General features: G+C 47.5%; 1 pseudogene across 1 annotated transcript; it reads right to left on the reverse strand.

Annotated features, from left to right (window-relative positions):
• Positions 1–4,842: 4,842 nt before the first annotated feature.
• On the reverse strand, positions 4,843–5,771 carry LOC311216409 (olfactory receptor 14C36-like; annotated as a pseudogene). Its single transcript has one exon. The product of its transcript is annotated as an olfactory receptor 14C36-like (transcript).
• Between the last annotated feature and the right edge of the window lie 686 nt (positions 5,772–6,457).

Genomic DNA, 6,457 nt, shown 5'->3' on the forward strand with positions numbered 1-6,457 from the left:
GTTTGGCTCCCAGGCATTGCTGCTGTGCCAAGATTCTCTTTCCGTGCACATCTGCACACAGACAAGTGCCCCTGCAACTCCATCACAGGTCTCTGAGGGAGGATCTCAGGCAACGATTCCTTGCTACATCCTTTCTATAATGCAAATGCACAGAGAGCCTGGCTCCTTCACACCAAGTTTCTATGTCACAAGAGACAAGTAGATACTGAAATGGAAGGGGATGAAAAAATACATTTCTTATTCTATCGTGAATAAAGGAAATGAATTTTAAAACATAAAATTATATATATATATATATATATATATATATATATTGGGTCTCTGCAGCTGTAAGAACTTACCTTAGCTATATGTAAAACATGGGCAGTTTATTGCTACAGAAAAATGTCCAGTCATCACTTTCCACACGGAAACCTTCAGTTCCATGTTCCTCATGCTGTAGATGAGGGGGTTCACTGGTGGAGGTACAACTAAGTACTGAACTGCCAGCCAAAGATTCAGGGAGGAGGAGAACATGGAGGGGGGTTTTAGGTAGGCAAATAATCCAGTACAGATGAACAGGGAAACCACAGCCAGGTGAGGGAGGTACGTGGAAAAGGCTTTGTGTCGACCCTGCTCAGAGGGCATCCTCAGTACAGCTCTGAAGATCTGCATATAGGAGTAAAGAATGAAAAAGAAACACCCAAAAAGTGAACAAGGAGTAAAAACAACAAGCTCAGTTTCCCAGATCAAGACATCTGAGCAAGAGAATTGAGGATCTGGGGAATTTCACAGAAGATCTGGCCATGGGCATTGCCTTGGCAGAGGGGAAGGGAAAAGGTATTGGCAGTGTGCAGCACAGCACAGAGAATAGTACTGCCCCAGGCAGCTGCTGCCATGTTGACACAAGCTTTGCTGTCCATTATTGTCCTATAGTGCAGGGGTTTGCAGATGGCAATGTAGCAGTCATAGGCCATGATGGTGAGAAGAGAAAACTGCTGCTACAAACATAACAAAGAAAAAGACCTGGGTAGCACAGCCTGCATAGGAAATGATCCTGGTGTCCCACAGGGAATTAGCCACGGCTTTGGGGACAGTGGTGGAGATGCAGCCCAGGTCGAGGAGTGAGAGGTTGAGGAGGAAGAAGTACATGGGGGTGTGGGGGCGGTGGTTGCAGGCTACGGCTGTGAGGATGAGGCTGTTGCCCAGGAGGGCAGCCAGGTGGATGCCTAGGAAGAGCCCAAAGTGCAGGAGCTGCAGCTCGCGTGTGTCTGTGAATGGCAGTGTTATAAATGAGGTCTCAACTCAATCTGAATTTTGTAATATTTATAAAACAAATATTTCTAAAAGGTATAAAAGGCAAGTAAGCAGCACTGGGTGTGTGGGGAGTCTACGCTCCACCAACATTCACACACGAACATCAAACATTCTAAATATACAGAACATTGCTTTACATACTAAACCTGAGTATGCCTATACATACGTACACTCAGGAAAGGTAACAAACAATGCTTTAAGTTCCATGACTTAACAGTCTCCATTTTCCATTCCTTTACTTGATTACTAGCAAGTCTCCATTTTCCATTGCTTCTGAACAATATGTCTCGCGTTAAGTTGTCAAGCAACTCGGTCTTCAGGCCTTTTGTATCCCGTTCTTCCCGGATCGAAGAAAAACATATCCATCTCCTTTGCAAGGCCAATGAGGCCTGGGTCAAAAGGCACGTCCAGGTCAGCAGGGGGCGTAATAGCAAAGGCCTTCAATGGCTGCAGCAGCAGAGTGGCCTGTGGCATAGCAGTCAGATCAGTAAAGGAGCCTACAGCTCCCTCACTATCTGGCAAGCCACACGTTTGTGATTGTGGCTCCACATGGCTCTTTAAGGCCTCAGAGATTGCTCGCCAGGTGCCAAGCAATCCCACCGCAACGTTGTCATTTTTAGTTGCAGAGTCCCACACCTTGACCGCAGTTTGGTCCCATATTTCAGGCTCATAAACTGTCCAATTGTTAATAAGGAGAATAAGCTGTAAGTTTACCAGGACAGTCTTTGTTCCTAAGGACGTATGATTCCCCATAATGCGCAACGGCTTACCAGCGAGAGGCAGTTGTGTGCACAGGTCCACTTCTCTCAGCTCGAGCTTCTCTCCAGCTCCAGTGCGCCTATGTCCAGCGACGAGCTTCTCTGAGCGGTTTGCTGAGTCTGGCCAAACCTATCTTCATGAGGCAATCAAAATGCCTGTTCCCATCCTGGTCTCCATTCTGCCAGCCTGTTCCTCTTCACTTCTTTTTCTGCTTCTTTATTGATGATGTAACTTCATTGTGTTGCCTTTTTTTTTTTTTTTTTTTATCTTGAGGGCAGGCTCCCCTCTTATACCCTTCTCTCCACAGCAGTTCTTTTCAAAACAACTTTTCATTGGTCAAACAACTTTGAATGTAACAACAACAGCAAACACCCAGAAACATCCATGCCTTAAGGGCTGGAGAACAAGAGAACCATCTGGAGAACAAGAAACCGGAGACTGCATGGAGTCTCCTGAACCACCCTCCTTTGTTCCCTCTATACTCTTTTATATTCTTGATGGCCTCGTCATTAAGAGTCTAATGTTATCTCAACCATGGGGCTTTCCAACCCCCATGGCCACATTCCCAAATCTCCCCCTTCTTTATTAATATCAACCATTTTCTCAACACGAATTACCACTCCATATATAACAACAGGAGGAGGAACTCATTGGGGAAGCTGCTATTGGACATTTGCTGTCCTCTCAGGAGGCCACCCCAGCCCAAACCCTCCCCAGCTCTCCACACCTCCCTGTCCTCTCCCCAGCCCATCCCAGACCAGACCAGCAGAACAGCCCATGCTGGGATGGCACACAAACAGGAAATGGAGAAGAGGACGTCAGTAGCAGTGTCCCTGCTGCTGCCATCTGCAGGATGTAAACCCCACTGCACCACCTTCTCAGACAGCCTGCAGCCCCCTAGGCCAGCCCCGCTCCCCAGCACAGCACAGCACCACACTGCTGCCCTTGGGGCTCCTCAGGCAGAACCACTGTAAACACACAGCACCCTGCTCTGCTCCCGGGACACCCCATGTCCCGCACAGCCTTGTCCCAGTCCAGTACGTCTGGGCTGGCCTGAGCAGCCATTCCTGCAGCCTCTGCCCATGCTGCCCACAGCCCCCCCAGCTGGCGGTGTTGCTCTGCAGGGCGAGGGGGCTGTGGTGTGTGGGGCCATGGGGGCACTCTGCAGGGCTGTGCTGATCAGGCAGGGAAGGCAGAGCCAGCTGATGGGGGGCACTGCCACTGACTGCCTCCCACACAAGTGGATTTTGGCCATGGAGGGTGCACACAGACAGATCACCTTCTTCAGAGTCAGAGACTAATGGAATAGCCTGACAAGGAGGAACCCACAAGGATCATCAAGTCCAACTCATTTCCAATGTCATTAGATGTTTTGGGGTTGTTATATATGGAGTGGTAATTCATGTCAGAAAAATGATTGATATTAATAAAGAAGGGGGAGATTTGGGAATGTAGCAATGGGGGTTGGAAAGCCTAGTGGTTGGTGATAACATCAGACTCTTAATGATGAGGTCATCAGGAATGTAAAGAGTTTAGAGGAAACAAAGAAGGGTGATTGAGGTGACACCCTGCCATCTGGGATTGCTTGTTTTCCCCTCTGTTAAGGCATGGAAGTTGCTGGGGGGGTTGCTGGTTAGAACTGTTAACATTTATTGTTTAATGTTATACGATAATAATATTATTAGTGTGATTTCAAGGGTTAACGAAACGCGGGAAAAGCAATCACGTTTTGTTGCTTTCGGGAACCTTGTGGTGGGCAGAGCATGTGCAGAAGAAAAGGGAGACAGTCGAAGCCACTCCTGCATTCTGGAACAAAAGGTTGCTAATGGTGATGGGGAAACTGTGAGCCTTTCACCCACAAAGACCACCACAAAGAGAATTATAACATGAAGCGGGGATAGGATATCCATATGTATAGGTGTACTCGGGTTTCTTGTAAATATGTAACAGCAATGTCCTATATATATTTGGAAAGTTCGACGGGTGCGTGTGTGTGTTGGTAGAGCATAGACTCCCTGCGCACCCAGCGCTATTTACTTGCCTTTTATAAATATTCTTTTATGTTACTAAATTCAGAGTTGAGACTTCATTTATAACAGGGTGGTTCACTGTATTCAGTCTATGAAATTTTACCAGAGGTATAACAACTAATCCAACAGATTGTTTTCCCTATGCCTGCTGTGTTTCCTGGAGTTGCAGACCTCTCCTTTCCCTGATTTAGCATCTTGAATGCTTTAGCACCCGGGTGCCTCCACATTGGACAGACTCGTTCTGTATGTTCCATGCTCTGCTTACTCTCTTCAGCAACAAGAAGAATCAGTCCTCACAGTAACACAAGGACTCCGAAAAAAATGTGGGAGGTGAAAGAGAGTAGTTTGGAAAAAAAAATGAATAAAATAAAATAAAATAAAATAAATAACTCCTGGGGCTCCCTGGCAGTGATGCTGTGCCAGGGCTCATTTTCCCTCCACCTATGCACACATCCATGTGCCCCTGCAGCTCCACCACAGGTCTCTGAGGAAGGATCTCAGGCAAGCAAATCACAGCAGGGTCCTTTCTTTTATTGAAATACACAGAGAGCCTGGCTTCTCGTTTACTCCATGTCTCAGAATCACATGGACAGGTAGATACAGAAATGGAAGGGGATGAATAATGACATTTTCTGTGTTCAACACTATCACAAATAAATCAAATATAAGTTAATGCAACACAACCACACACAAATTTCCAACTTCTAGGCCTGTAATGAGCTACATTATAAGTGATATGCAGAGGAAGAACAGCAGTTTATTGGTTCTGAAAATATCCAGTTACCACTTCACACACTGCATCCTTGAGCTCCTTGTTCCTCATGCTGTAGATGAGGGGGTTCACTGCTGGAGGCACCACTGAATATAAAACTGCCAGCAAAAGATTCAGGGAGGAGGAGGATACAGAGGGGGGCTTCAGATAGGCAAATGTGGCAGTGCTGAGAAACAGGGAGACAACAGCCAGGTGAGGGAGGCATGTGGAAAAGGCTTTGTGTCGTCCTTGCTGTGAGGGGATCCTCAGCACTGCCCTGAAGATCTGCACATAAGAAAGCACAACATAAATAAAATATCCAAATGCTAAGCAGGCACTAACCACAAGAAGCCCAACTTCTCTGAGGTAGGCATCTGAGCAGCAGAGCTTGAGGATCTGGGGAAGTTCACAGAAGAACTGTTCCAGGGCATTGCCTTGGCAGAGGGGGAGGGAAAAGGTATTGGCAGTGTGCAACAGAGCGTAGAGAAAAGTACTACCCCAGGCAGCTTCTGCCATGTTGACACAAGTTCTGCTGTCCATTATGGTCCCGTAGTGCAGGGGGTTGCAGATGGCAATGTAGCGGTCATAGGCCATGATGATGAGAAGAGAAAACTCTGCTGAAATGAAAAAGAAAAAGAAATCTGAGCAGCACATCCATAGGAGGAAATGGTCCTGGTGTCCCACAGGGAATTGACCGTGGCTTTGGGAACAGTGATGGAGATGCAGCCCAGATCAAGGAGGGCAAGGTTGAGGAGGAAGAAGTACATGGGGGTGTGGGGGCGGTGGTCGCAGGCTATGGCTGTGAGGATGAGGCCATTGCCCAGGAGGGCAGCCAGGTAGATGCCCAGGAAGAGCCCGAAGTGCAGGAGCTGCAGCTCGCGTGTGTCTGCGAATGCCAGGAGAAGGAACTCTGTGGGGAAGGTGCTGTTGGACATTTGCTGCCTCAGGGCATGGTTGCCTGTCCATGGAGGAATAGACAGTGACATGTTAGAGAGACTTTTCTGAGCAAAAACTAAACCTTATTTCATAGAAAACATCCTCACCAAGGCTGTATCCTCACTGCATCTTCATCTCAAGAAGACTTGCTCCTGCCTGGATTTCTGCATCTCTCTGCCTAAGGATGCCACAGAGACCATGAAGATCCTCTGTAATCTCAGCAGTAATCAGTGCTGCTGGTAAAGAACACCAGGGGTCCATCTCAGGTATCCACTGGCCAGAGGCATCTCCCTATTTACAAGTGATGAAAGGGACATCCACCAATCCCACAAGAAACAAAGAAGGTTGTGCTGGTGCTGCCTGTAGGTTAAATGGTGTGGAGTGAATATATGAGTTTCCTCAAAGACCTACAAATCTGTTTTAACCATAATGTTCTATGAGTTTAGGTCCCTTCTACAATCCTAACAACACAATTATCATCTCCCTGACTGCCGTCCCAAGCAGGAAGTTGAAAAATGAGACCTCAGAGAGTGCCATCCCTTCAGTTATGGCAGGTGTTGTTCTTCCCTTTAAAGAATCTCCTCCAGAAATGCCCTGGTGGTGCTGGGGAGATATGAGGAGCCTGGCCCATGTAGCAGCCCCATGCCAGCAGCAGGAACCTGTCCGGCCCTGGCCTTCTGGTCCT

This window comes from Netta rufina (assembly GCF_964035555.1).
Source record: "Netta rufina genome assembly, chromosome: 18".
Taxonomy (NCBI): domain Eukaryota; kingdom Metazoa; phylum Chordata; class Aves; order Anseriformes; family Anatidae; genus Netta; species Netta rufina.